This window comes from Sminthopsis crassicaudata, chromosome 1, assembly GCF_048593235.1.
Source record: "Sminthopsis crassicaudata isolate SCR6 chromosome 1, ASM4859323v1, whole genome shotgun sequence".
Classification (NCBI taxonomy): Eukaryota; Metazoa; Chordata; class Mammalia; order Dasyuromorphia; family Dasyuridae; genus Sminthopsis; species Sminthopsis crassicaudata.
The window spans coordinates 422428112-422443090 of NC_133617.1; the positions used below are offsets into that span (position 1 = coordinate 422428112).

General features: G+C 37.8%; 1 protein-coding gene across 2 annotated transcripts in view; it reads right to left on the minus strand.

The window, feature by feature from the left end:
- CDIP1 (cell death inducing p53 target 1) overlaps positions 1–11737 on the minus strand; it is a 50295-nt gene extending 38558 nt beyond the window's left edge. Inside the window, exon 1 of one of the 2 annotated variants that reach the window (XM_074280398.1) lies at positions 11576–11737. The gene's annotated coding sequence lies outside the window, so the exon portion shown is untranslated. The remainder of the gene's footprint in view (positions 1–11575) is intronic. The other variant, XM_074280400.1, reaches the window with a different exon arrangement.
- Positions 11738–14979: the final 3242 nt, after the last annotated feature.

The following is a 14979-nucleotide window of genomic DNA, read 5'->3' on the forward strand; positions in this document are numbered from 1 at the left end:
TGATTGTTCTATTCATATCAGTGTAGTCACTGTAATTTATTGTCTTCCTGGCTCTGCTTATTCCATTTTGTATCAGATCATGTCGTCTTCCCATACTTCTCTATATTCATCATCTTCATTGTTTCCTGAAGCTCAGTAATTTCCTATTATATTCATGTACAATTTGTTTAGTCATCTCTAGGTTGAGTCTAAGTTTATGAATCTATGATTATATAATACTGTACTATTTTTATGCTCATGGACATCCGGCTTTCACAAAAAGACCCTATCACTGGATGAGTTTTCATATCATCCAAACACACTGAGTCAGGAGGATTTAGTATACTAATTGCTTTCTGTTTCAACTTGCAGATTCTCCCTCTGCCATTCTATTAAATTGTTTCTCCTTAGAGGGTAAGGTCCTTCACTCTATTTTCTTGTCTAGAACACTGCTGCTATTTACTCATTCTTCCCCCAAAATCCCAAGCTACTACCTGAGGACTTCAAAATAAGACTGATATCTCTTCGGATACTCTGTTGATCATTCTCAAATTCAATGACCAATAGACATTTTATTTAAAAAGAAAGTTATCATGGTGAGGGCAAGAAGTGGAAACAAACCACATATTTGAAAACTGCATAACTTTAGATCTCTTCTCCAATTAAAAAAGACAAACTTGTAACAAATAAGAATAAATAAGTGAAATAAATCCACACAATAACCATTTCACAAAATACATATCTCAGTCTGTATCATGAATTCCATTATCAGACAGTAGGTGGCATTCTTTTCATCATCAGTCTTTTAGAGATGTAAGTAGTCATTGTTTTGATAAGTTCTTAAATCAGGACTATCATATTCATTGTCACCCAAAAATATGGCCAAATATTGGATCTCACCATTATACATTACTGTGCTATCTTTATGATACTGAGCTCTGAAATTTCTAAGCAATTCAGAAGAGTGTAATTTCCTGTTTTAATTTTTGTCCATACAAGTACTTATATTTAACTTTTCAACAATAGGCTGCAGTATCCACAGAATACAATCCTCTTTCCAAAAGGCATTTTAGAAGACCACTATCAGGTTATCTCTTCTCTAGAGTAATCTCTAATCTCTTTATATCGCATAATTCTAAATCTCATCATTTTAAATGTCCTTTCAATTTGTCAATGTTCCTTTTGAATATGTAATGTCTAGACTGAGCATAATATTCTAGATTTGATTTAGCCAATATAGAGTACATTGATACTATCAACTTCTTTTTTCTTGGACACTAAATTTTATGAATGTAGTCTAAGATTACATTAGTTTTGGGAAGTAGTCATGTCACATTGCTGATATATTGATCTGAAACTCGACTAAAACCACTAAATATTTTTTACATCAACTTCTCCCTTATCTTGTACTTACACTATTATTTATGTTTCTTTCTAATAGATGCCTTTTGTTTTCATTGTACATTCACTTTTTTCTTTCTTTCTTTCTTTTTTTTTTTTAAGGCTAGAACATTTTATATTTTCCATTTCTGCTAGTGTATATGGAAGTTCCCAAGGCCTGAACTCCACAGGGGCCCTTGTTAGAGTCTGAGAGATAATGTTAAGAGTTCACAATTTGAGAATATGATCAAAATTGTCTCTTTTTATACTTTTTTAAATGATGCAACATCCTCAGTCTTTAGCAAATCAACAGGGATAAAATTGGCACATTTATCTATATCTCTAATTCCAAGAAGGCATTTGGGTGCATGGGGACATTCAAGCAGTTTTCCTTTCAAATGCATCAAAAAGTTTATATGGCACAATATCCAGTGACCTCTCAAACATAACACAAATTTTAAATAGTTCTTTTAACACAGGTTTTTCAGATAATCCAAAAATGAGAGTCTAAAGGAAGAGGATAGATTATTGCATATGCTGTCAGACACAGACAGTCCTTGTGGCAGTTGATTTTGTCTGGGTTTTTTCTTTGTTATAAGAGACTACTCTACTGAAACATGGTTTTACTATAAAAAATTATCATAAAATATTAAATTTGTTTTGTTCATCCAAGATGTTTTTATATCCTCTTTCATCCAATATGTCAGCTATCCATTCCAGTTTTGTGTTACATCAGATTTGTTAGGCATGTTTTCTATATTATAATCCAAGTCACTGATTTTTTAAAAAATTGAACATTTTAGAATCGAAGACAGAACCATGTAATATATCACTAGACATTAGGCACAAAGATCCATTTATTTTTGGATTCAGTTGACAACTTAATTCCATAACTGAACCACGAGTTATCATTTCTCCATTTTGTCCATGAGAATACAATAACAGACTTTGTCAATTGTTGTAATGAGCTTAAGAGATATTCTGTCTACAACATTTCTCTAAAATCTTAGTGCTTCTCCCTTATTATTCCCGTAATTTTTAGTAAAATATTTTTATGAATTGCTATGGTTTCCCACTACCCTCCACCCCCCAAAAAAATTCATCACCCATTAATTAACATTTTTGCTGATAAATTTCTGCAACTTTAATTGGAATGGATCCCTAACAACCTACATAGTCCATTATTGGGATTGTGCTAGTCTACTGTCCCTATCATAAAAAGAAATTAGCAATCTTCTTGAATTACTCTGGGTTTTGTTGGTATTAATATATGGCACTTAATATATACTTCCTAGTATTTTCTTTTTAAACTGTTACATATAATGTCCTGTATCCCAAGCTACAAAAGAAAATATGCATACTGCCCTAAAATTAGATGGTAGGAAATGCTTTTTTAAGTAAGGCTGTGCCACTAACCCACTATGACTTTATTTTCATTTCCTTGAGTCTGTTTCTTTATAAGGGTTAGATCAGATGATCTCTAAAGTCCCTATCCTAGCTCTATGTCTGGATTTTAAGAGTAAAATCTAAATGGCAAGAAACTAGAAATTGAGTGGATGCCCATCAATTGGAGAATGCCTGAATAAGTTATGGTATATGAATGTCATGGAATATTATTGTTCTGAAAAAATGATCAGCAGGATGATTTCAGAGAAGCCTGGAGAGACTTACAGAAACTGATGCTAAGTGAGCAGAACCAGGAGATCATTATACACAGCAACAGCAAGATTATACAATGATCAATTCTGATGGACACAGCTCTATTCAACAATGATATGATTCAGACTAGTTCCAATAGTCTTGTGATAAAGACAGCCATTTATACCTAGACAGAGGTCTGTGGGAACTGAATGTGCATCCCAACATAGCATTTTCATGCTTTTTGTTTTTTGTTTGCATTTTGTTTTCTTTCTCATTTTTTTCCCTTTTTGCCCCGATTTTTCTTATGCAGCATGATATTTGTGGAAATATATATAGAAGAATTGCATATGTTTAACATATACTGGATTACTTGCTGTGGGGGGGGGGAAGGAGAGGGAAAAAATTTGGAACATAAAAGTTTTGCAAGGTGAATGTTGAAAATCATCCATGCATATATTTTTAAAATAAAAAGATTTAAAAAAAAAAGAGTTAGATATACAGCTGTGATGGACTTGGCTCTTTTCAACAATAAAGTGACTTCAAGGCAATTTCAGTACATTTGGGATGGAAAGTGCTATCCACATCCAGAGAGAAAACTATGGATACTGAAGGTAGATAAAATCATAGTATGTTCATCTTATTGTTTGCTTGCTTGGGCCTTTTTTTTTTTCTTTCTTATGTTTTTTTTTTTCTTTTGATCGGATTTTTCTCATGCAAAAGGTGAATATGGAAATAAGTTTAGAAGAATTGACCGTGTTAAATCTATACTGGATTATTTTGCATAGATGAATGCTGAAAACTGTCTTTGCATGTATTTGGAAAAACAAAATATTATTTTAAAAAAGAATTAAAATTTAGCTAGATTTTAAGATTTTTTTTCATATTTCCCATGATGTTATAAATATACTTGGCTTCAAATATTTATTGAATAAATATAAGAACTTTAAATCTGCAAAAGAAGGATTAGAAGAATGAGAATGGGTTAACTTAACCAAGAAGAGCTACTTTTAATTTTGAGTTTTTTAGGAGGCCATATAATTTCCAATCTACACTGAGGTTCTTTCAGAGAAAACACTCTACTCTTTAAAGACAACTTATCCTTCTGCTTTGCTCATCTTCTCACTATTATTAGATCTATTCTTTGCAAATTAGAAACAAAGATGCTAACTGACAGGGGAATGGCTAAACAAATTATGGTACATGAATGTAATGAAATATTACAGGTTGTAAAAAATGATGAATATGACAAATACAAAGGACATGGGAAAACATTAGCTAATAAACAATAGGCACAATGATTATCATAACCTAAATAGACACAATAACTGCAAAACAAGTATGTCTCAAAGAAGGGATATTAGAAGATTTCTACCTCTATTCTTTTGTGGAGGCAGGACTCCCTAAACAGACTTCCACACAAGTGTGGAACACTGAATATATATTTCATATTTTTGAATGTATATTATTTCTGATTTTTCCCCCTTCTTTTTCTTTTATCTCTGGAAGAGGAGAGGGGAAGAAATACAGGAGGAAATGCAGGCAATGTAAAAAGATGACAAATTTGTGGGGGGGGGGGGTTTAAGTTCATAATTTTTAAAAAAAGACACCACATTTTTAAAATTTGCTCTTTGCTTTTATTATTTATTTTGCATCCCTATTCTTGGTCCAAGGCCATCTTAGGGACTGATATATAAGAAAAACAGGATATGTTGGGGCCAAGTTGTCAAGAGCTTCAAAAGGTAAAAAGGATACTTTATATTTTATCCAGGGGCAATAGGAACTGAGACCATGGGAATTTCTTTGAGTAAAGGCAAAATATGGTCAAATCTGCATTTAAAGAAAAACCTCTTTAGCAGTTGTGTAGAAGATGGACTAGAGGAGTTAGAGATTGGGGAAGGATACCAACTAGGAGAGTGGGCAAAAAGGTGCTTAGGCTTAACCTAATGTGGGACAAGTGAATATGGTCATGAAAGATGTGTTAAGGCAGAAACAGCAAGATTTGCAACTAGGTAAATATTTTCCTCTAAACATTCCTCTTTTTCTTCTTCCCTACTACTGTAGAGGGCAACACCATACTCCTAGTCCCTTAGGCTTACAACCTAGAAGTAATTCTGGATTCCTCACTATCTCCCATCCTTCATATACAAGCTGTTACTGTTGCCAAAGCCTGTGGGTTTCACCTTTGCAACATCTTCCCCACACAGAAGTTCTCTAACAATGTCACCATTCTAGTGAAGGTCCTCATCACTTTACATACACCCGCTGGTGTGACTGCCTGCCTCATATCTTTCTCTACTCTAATCCACCTTCCATTTAGCAACTAGTGATGTTCCTAAAGCACAAGTGGGATCCCATCATCCTCTTACTCAATAACTCCAATGGCTCCCTATTGCTTCAAGGAACAGACATCCTGCTTAGCATTCTAAGATCTTTATAACCTACGCCCCTTCCAGTCTTCTTACAACTTACTTCAAGACACATATCCCACCTCCTCATAGAAACATCTAGCCAATAAGACAACCATGTGTTGCTCAATAGGACTCCTATTATCCCTAACTCTGCACCTTTGGTCATCTAGAGAAACCACTGACCCCCATTTATTGTCGATTGTTAGCCTTGCTAATAAATGGATTGTGCAAGAAAACAACAACAAAAAGAGTGAGAATGATATGTTGCCATCCCACATTCAATCCCTACAGTCCTCTCTCTAGGTGCAGATGGCTCTCTTCATCACACAAGATCACTGAAACTGGTCTTCACTCCTTTTGTTGTTATTTGCTTGCATTTTATTTTCTTTCTTTTTTTCTGGATTGATTTGATTTTTCTTCTGCATCAAGATAACTGAATAAATATGTATGCATGTGTTTAACCTATATTTCTACTATGTTTAACACATATTGGATTACTTGCCATCTAGGGTAGGAGAAGGGGGGAGAAAATTGGAGCAACACCTTTTACAAGGGTTAATGTTGAAAAATTATCCATGCATATATTTTTTAAATTTTATTAAAGCTTTTTATTTGCAAAACATATGCAAAGGTAATTTTTCAACACTGACTCTTGTAAAACCTACTGTTCCAAATTTTTCCCTCCTTCCCTCCACCCCCACCCCTAGATGGCAGACAGTTTAATACATGTTAAATATGTTAAAATATATATTAAATCCAATGTATGTACACATATTTATATGGTTATCTTGCTGCATAAGAAAAATCAGATCAAAAAAAGAAGAAAAAAATACTGAAAACAAAATGCAAGCAAACAACAGAGTGAGAATGCTATGTTGTGGTTCATACTCAGTTCCCACAGTCCTTTCTCTGAGTGTAGATGGCTCTCTTCATCACTGCACAAGTGGAACTGGTTTGAATCATCTCATTGTAGAAGAAAGTCATGTCCATCAAAATTGGTCGTAATATAGTCTTCTTGTTGAAGTATATAATGATCTCCTGATTCTGCTCATTTCACCTAGCATCAGTTCACATAAGTCTCTCCAGGCCTCTCTGAAATCATCCTGCAGGTCGTTTCTTACAGAACAATAATATTCCATAGCATTCATATACCACAATTTATTCAGCCATTCTCCAATTGATGGGCATCCACTGAGTTTCCAGTTTCTTGCCAACAAAAAGGGCTGCCACAAACATTTTTGCACCTGTGGGTCCCTTTCCCTCCTTTAAGATGTCCTTAGGATATAATCCCAGTAGAAATATTGCTGGGTCAAAGGGTATGCACAGTTTGATAACTCTTTGGGCATACTTTCAAATTCATGCACATATTTTGAAAATAAAAGAGCTTTAGGACAGCTAGGTGGTACAGTGGATAAAGCACCAGCCCTGAAGTCAGGAGAACCTGAGTTCAAATCTGGCCTCAGACACTTAGTTGTGTGACCTTGGGAGAGTCACTTAACCCCAACTGCCTCAGCATTTAAGAAAAAAAAAAAAGCTTTAATTAAAAATAAATAAATGGACTATATTTGTTACTCTGTCTCTCAAAATTTCTGTCTTGAGCAAAGCTACTGGCTTCTTCCATACTGCTTATAAGCATGTCCATGAGGTGTCCCCATCTTAAAAAAAAAAATTCTTATTTGATTTTACTATTCCTTGAAGGTATTACTCTATATACTTCTTTCCTATATAGGCTAAACTCCTTGAAAAGAGTATTCAATGCCTCCATTTCCTTTCCTTTAAGTATCTTCTTATAAGCCATCTATTATCTGGCTTCCCACTTCATTCAACTGAAATTACTCTAGCCAGTTATTAATGAACTATCCTCCCCAATCTAATGGACTTTTCTTAATCTTCAATCCTCTTCTCTTCACTGCTTCGGAATTTTTCCCCCCCCTCTGGGAATCTTTTCTTTTTCCCTCTCATTTCTGTAATAATGCTCTCTTGCTTTTTCTCCCTACTTGCCTGGCTACTCCTCAGATTCCTTTGCTGAATCATCATCCAAATCATATCCACTAACCTTGAGGATTCCTTAAATGTCTGTCCTGGGCCCTCTTCTCTTTTCTCTTTATACTATTTCTTGGTGATCTCATCAGCCCTCCAAGGTTCAACTATATCTATGCAGATGATTTACAAATCTTTATGTCAAGCCTAAGGCTTGTTCTTTGATAGCTTGGGGTGGAGTCCCCTCCCAGAGGCAGAGTGTAGGGAGGTTTTCTCCTTAAAGGATTTTTCAGAGTTTTGGGGTTTCCTCGGCACTCTTACTGAACAATGGCAGCACCATCCTCCTCCTCACCAAACTCAGAATCATCCCCAACTCTTCAGTCTCATTCACCTTACAGCTGTTTGCCAAATCCTTGCTTCTACCTCCACAACATCCCATATACATATCTTCTCATCCATATCCATAACAGCTGTCAAAGTGATCTTCCTCTTAGTTTTTTAATTGACATTTAAGGTGCTTCACAACATGGCTTCTTCCTACCTTTCTAGTCTTCCCAACACTTTACTTCTCCATTCAGTCTATGATCCAACAGTATGCTTCCATTTGCTGTTCTTCAAACCCAACTCCTCATCTCTCATCTCTACCTTTCTGTGTGCCTAGAACACTCTCTTATCTCCGCCTCTTCACATTCCTAGTTTCCTTCAAGGCTTAGCTCAAACATTTTCTGAAGGCCTTTCTTGCTCCCTGTGCCTTGCCCTACTCTCCCTCCCCTTTTCTGCTAATGCCTTTTCCAGAGGATTCCCATTCCTCCTGCTCTATATATAACTTGTCTGTAAGTATTAATCTACAAGTAGTCTTCCTCATTCTAATGTGAACTCTTTGAAAGCAGATGTGGGTTGGGTTTTTTTCATTTGTTTCTTTCTTTTAGAGGGCTGAGGGGTTTTTGTGTTAATTCTTGGCATAGCGCCAGACCCATAGGTATCATTTAATAAATCACTTGTGGATCAATTACTAAATGGATAGCTAAATAAATGCAGAGCTTAATTAAAATTGTGTCAAAAAATGCTTCTGTGCAAAAAACATTTAATGAACAATATGTTCCAAGCACTTCATTCCCAAGGTTTATGTAGTAAAAAGTTAAATTAAAATTTTTACATCCAAGGGTTCTGATAAAGACCTCATTTCCAAAATATATAAAGAATTTACTTAAATTTATAAGAATACAATCCATTCTACAATTTATAATGGTCCAAGGATATGAACAATTTTCAGATGAAATTAAAGCCATTTCTAATCATATGAAAATCAGTATTGATTAGAGAAATGCAAATTAAGACAACTCTGAGGTACCACTTCACACCTCTCAGATTGGTTAAAATGACTGGAAAAGATGATGATAAATGTTGGAGGGGATGTGGGAAAACTGGGACACTAATACATTGTTGGTGAAGTTGTGAACTGATCCAACCAGTGTGGAGAGCAATTTGGAACTATGTCCAAAGGGCTATCAAACTGTGTTTCCCCTTTGATCCAGCAGTGTCACTACTGGGTTGGTATGCCAAGAGATCACAAAAAAGGGAAAAGGACCCTAATGTGCAAAAATTTTTATAATGGCCCTTTCTGTAGTGGCAAGGAAGTGGAAACTGAGTGGATGCCCATCAGCAGGTGAATGGCTGAATAAATTATGGTATATGAATGTTATGGAACATTATTTGTTCTGTAAGAAACAATCAGCAGGATAATTTCAGAAAGGCCTAGAGAGACTTACATGAACATCAGTTAAGTGAAGTGAGTAGAACAGAGAACATTGTACATAGCTAAAACAAGATTATGTAATGATCAAGCTTGGCTCTTTTCAGCAATGAGGTGATTCAGGCAATTCCAAAAGCTTTGTAATGGAGAGAGCCATCCATATTCAAAGAACGGGCTATGGGGACTGAATATGGATCACAACATAATATTTTCACCATTTTTGTTGTTGTTTGCTTGCTTGTTTTTTCTTTCTCATTTTTTTTTTTTTCCTTTTTGATCTGATTTTTCTTGTGCAGCATGGAAATATGCTTAGAAGAACTGCATGCACATGTTTAACCTATATTGCAATATTTGCTGTGTAGGGAAAAGAGGTTGGTAGGAAGGGAGGGAGAAAAATTTGGAACACAAAGTTTTGCAAGGGTGAATGTTGAAAATTATCTTTGCATATAGTTTACAAAAAAAGAAAAAAGGCAGGATGAGATCAGGGAATCAATTGCCAAGACATGGAGAGGGCAAGGGTTTTAAATGTGGAAGAGAATATATTGCAAAAGCAGTAAACTAGATTCAGGACTGTGGATGAGAAAATGGAAGGGAAATGAAAAGAACAAGGGTGACATTAAGAATAGGGAAAGTTAAGAAATAAAAGTCAAAGAAAAGAAAAGGAGAAGAATAGATATAGAAGGACTGCAACAGTGATTAGAGATGGAAATAAATATGCAGAAAACTAGTCAGGGAATCTCAGGGTTCACAAGTTTGAAAGTTTAACAGTTGTGAGTGATAGTGAAGTCTAAGTTACAACCAAGATAGAATGGAGGTCATGGGAAATGAGATGGTTGAGAAAGAAAGAAGTCAGAATATTTGTTGCATCATCAATATGAATACTAAATTGGCTCCTATTGATAGCAAGCAAGGGATAGGTTAGAAATGGAAGAGGTTCAAGCCAAATGCCAAAGTCACTTAAAAAAAATGAGTTCTTGAAGATTTGTGAATATGACTGACAAAGGAATGCAAAAAGCTGGTAAGAAGTTCTTACCGGCTTGAAAAAAAGGTTTTTTGTTTTTTTTGTGAAAAAGTGCTGAAAGTTATAATATACTACACAAATACAAATAATACTATATGAAGCAACACGTCCTTTATTCAACTTGTAAAAAATATTGTTCTCAGCCTTGACTAAAATGAATGCACTTTCTTACAACGTTCTTCAAATTATAACAGGGAAGTTTTCTGCAAATCTCAATTAAAATGAACCCTAATTTCCCAAACTTCCTTCCTGAGTACAACTGCCCTTGGAAGAAAAGACTCAAATGTAACATCAAAAATAAGTCTGGACAAATTAGAATCATCACAAAAGAACGGCATTCTAGCACTTTAAAGAGCTTTCAAGTTCTCTCAAGTCTGTGCGACACTCCACTTCATTATTTTTTGATCTCTTTCTAAGGCCAGGTCAAGTGCTACTGCTCCCATCCCTGCCTACTTCCCTCCTCAAACTTCCCTCGAACCCCTGGTGTGGATTTCTCCCTTACTCCCATTATATTCTCCCTCATATAAGGGCGATTTATTCATTTATCTGTCATCTCTTCTCGCAAAAGAATGTAAGTTTCTGGAAGGCGGTACTTTGTCATTTTTCATCTGTATTTCCAGTACCTGGCAGAACACCTTCACCTAATGTTTTTTATTGAATACAATCAACGATTTTGGAACTTGAAGGTGCTTAAAAATACCCAATTCAAACCCTTGATTTACAGATGCACCCTGCCCCAGCTCCTTCCTGGAGATAAGTGGGGGGCGAGCCGGCAATGCCATTACAAGCAAGTCTGCCCAGACAGGTGAAGACTCTGTCCCAAGGTCACACTGCTACTGGGTGGCGGCCGGGACTAGGACGCAGGTACCCTAACTCCCAGTGTGCTGGGGGACCCACACACCGCCGCCGCGATACAATCACCCCATTCCATACTCCTCCCTCCCCCCACATATGCAGTTCTCTGCCTCCGAAAACAGCGACACCTCTCCGTCCTCCCGCTATTTGGCTGAAAAATGGGAACAGCAGCAGCCACAGATGCTCCGGGTAAAGCCTCAGCGCAAGCACCGATGCCCGGAGTCACGCAGGCGGCGGGACCGCGGGGCAGAGAGGAGGGTACACAGGCAAGGGTCGGCGGGCGCTCCGCTCTCTCTAAGGCCTCCCTGTGCTTCAAACTCCAGGATCCGCAGAACAGCCCAGAACCGTAGCGCGGGAGGAACTAAGTGACCCCAGCCTAGAAGCGCCCCGAAAACTAAGCGCTTCCCCCTCCCCCACTACTTGTTACGCCCCCTGAGGCGGACAGCGTGACCCGGCAGGGCCGCTCGGGCGGCTAGAGTCTCCAGAGGCGGGGAGAGGGGGAGGGGGAAGCACCGAGCGCTCGCCGAGGGAACCCACAGTGGTCCGGGCGCTACCTACCCCGGCCGGCCGAGTCCCTGCAACAGCCCCCCGATAAAGGGGGAGCAACGAGGAGGACGAGACTCAAGCGCAGTCTCAACGGTCAGCAGCCACTTTCACCTCCTGGGTCAATAGCTGTTTAGCAGGAGAAAAAAAGGGGCGAGGCTTTCGACGTCACTTCTATGGGCGGGGCCATTAGGTCAGCGCTCCAGCGCGAGGCGAGGGAGGGGATGGGAGAACTGGGAGGAGGAGGAGAAGAAGGAGGAAGAGGCGAGCCGCACGTGATGTGCCTGGTCTCGCGACGTCCCCTCCCGCCTTGGCCTAGTGACTGAGCTGGAAAGCTGAGGCTGGGCCTTTAGGCCTAAGCGGAGGCTAGCTATTCGACAAGTCCTCGCCCTCCCCGAGAGATTGGGGGTGTGGCGTAAAACGGGCAAATTACTGGGTTGGTTGCAGTCTAGTGTAGGTGCTTCGGAGAGTCTAGGGAGTGATGCTCCAGCCAAGCCTCACCCGCAGCAGCAAGCAAGGGACAGTCCCCGGAAAAGGAGCGCAAACAGGGACCAGAACTACCCCTAGCAGCGGATTCCAGAAGGGATTGGCGTGCTAGTGGGCGGGGCGCGTGGAAACCGCGTAGGCGGACCCCCGGTACCTCTCCGCCGGATGATTAGAATAGCACACTTAACCTCCCTGCCTCCAAATACCAGCGGCCCTGGTCCCGCCTCTTACTATCTAGATAATCTTCCGAGACCACAAGAATTCTCTATGCACTGTAACCTTATCTGCAAAATGGGAAGGATAGAGTCGCTTTTATATCTGAATAGCTCTTGTGAAAATGCACTGAAAAAATGGCATTATTTTAGAATCATCATATTGTCCTACTTCCCAAGACCTTGACATGTAATTGGTGCTCAATAAATGCTGGCTCACGGTAAGGCGCTTCATACATTTTTCTTGACTGACTGTAGAAATGTTGGAGACCAACTCTAGGATCTATAATCTCTCAACATGTGAAGAACAGAGTCAAAACTATAAAATACGAAGCCTTCCTTAAATGACAAATGGCCAGAGGCTACAAACTGACAGTTTTCCGGTGAAGAAATCAAAGCTATCTACAGCCACGTGAAGAAATGCTCTAAATCACTATTGTTAAGAGAAATGCAAATTATAACAACTCGGAGGTTCCACCTCACACCCACCAAATTAGCTCATATGACCGAAAAGGAAAACGATAAATATTGGAGAGAATGTGGTAAAACTCTGACAGTAACGCACAGTTGTCAACGTTTGTGAACTGATCCAACCGTTCTGGAAAACAATCCGGAGCTATGTCAAAGGCCTGTGAAACTGCATACCCATCTGATCCAGCAATGCCTCTACCAGATCTGTATCCCAAAGAGATTTTTTTTAAAGATGGGAAAGAACTTATATGTAAGAAAATAGTTATAGCAATTCTATAGCAAAACTATTTAAGCAAATTTGTGGTGGCAAAGAATTAGAAATTGAGGGGATGCCCATCAACTGGGGAATGGCTGAACATGTGTTATAAAATCATGGAATACTATTGTACAATAAGAAATGATGAGCTGAATGCTTTCAAAAAAGCCTGGAAAGATATACAAAATGAAGTCAGCAGCACCAAGAACACTGTACACAGTAAAAGCAACATAGTATAATGATCAACTGCTAATGACTTAACTATTACTAGCGATACAGTAATCTGATTCAAGACATTTCCAAAGGACACATAATGAAAAATGCTATCCTCTGAGGGAAAACAGGGACACTGATACATTATTGGTGGAATTGTGAATACATCCAGCCATTCTGGAGAGCTATTTGGAACTATGTTCAAAAAGTTATCAAACTATGCATACCCTTTGACCCAGTAGTGTTATTACTGGGCTTATATCTCAAATAGATATTAAAGAAGGGAAAGGGACCTGTATGTATAAGAATGCTTGCGGCAGCCCTCTTTGTGGTGGCCAGAAACTGGAAACTAAGTGGATGCCCATCAATTGGAGAATGGCTGAATAAGTTATAGTATATGAATGTTTTGGAATATTCTTGTTCGGTACGAAACGACCAACAGGAAGTCCTGGAGAGACTTACATGAACTGATGCTGAGTGAAATGAGCAGGACCAAGAGATGGTTGTATACTTCAACAACAATACTGTATGAGGATGTATTCTGATGGACGTGGCCCTCTTCACACAATGAAATGAACCAAATCAGTTCCAATAGAGCAGTAATGAACTGAACCAGCTACACCCAGTGAAAGAACTCTGGGAGATGACTATGAACCGCTACATAGAATTTCCAATACCTCTATTTTTGTCCGCCTGCATTTTTGATTTCTTTCACAGGCTAAATGTACACTATTTCAAAGTCCAATTCTTTTTGTACAGCAAAACAAGTGTTTGGACATATATACATATATTGTATTTAATTTATACTCTAACATATTTAACATGTATTGGTCAACTTGCCGTGTGGGGTGGGGGGAAGGAGGGGAAAAATTAAAACAAAAGGTTTGGCAATTGTCAATGTTGTAAAATTACCCATGCATATATCTGGTAAATAAAAGCTATTTTAAAAAATGCTATCCACATCCAGAGAAAGAACTAATGAAATCTGAGTGCAGGCTGAAGTATACTATTTGCACTGTTTTTTCATGGTTTTTTTTTTTGTTTTGTTTTGTTTTTTAATTCTTTCACTGCATGGCTAATATAGAAATATGATTTACATGACTGCACATATATAACCTATATCAAATAACTTACTGTCTTAGGGAGGGAGAAAATTAGGAACCTGGAACTTTTTTTTTTTAAAAAAAAAAGACTTAAAATTTGTCTTTACGTGTAATTGGAAAAAAATAAAATACTTGTAAAAAATGAAAGAAAATTGTTAATTGTGCTATTCTCTTAGCCTCCTTTGCTGGATTAATCCTCTGTCCTGATATGTGAGTTTTCCTTTAAGACTCTTAGGTTTCTTATCTTCTTTACATTACTTATCTTTTTTCATTTCTTTTCATACATTTTCTTTACATTACTTATCTCCCTCCATAAGCTATCTCATCTGCTCCCAGGGATTCAATTATATTTTTATTGAAATGCTTTAAAATCTATGTATCCAGCCCAAATCTTCAGTCCTGCATACTAGACATGAACAATCTATGGACAACTCAAAGCTGACTAAACTCATCTCTCTTCTAAACTTTCCTATTTTTGATAAGGGCAGTAGCAACATCCTTTATAGTGATCTCAGGGTCATCCTTGAATTTATAAAATGGGGCCACTTAAATTTTGCCCAATCATGGGAAATTTAGAAGTATAAAACTTTAACACATCTATTTCTCCTGCAAAGTAGAAGGAAGCAAAGGGAACACAAGCTTATATATTAGTGAAGGAGCAATATGGGATCTGGGAAG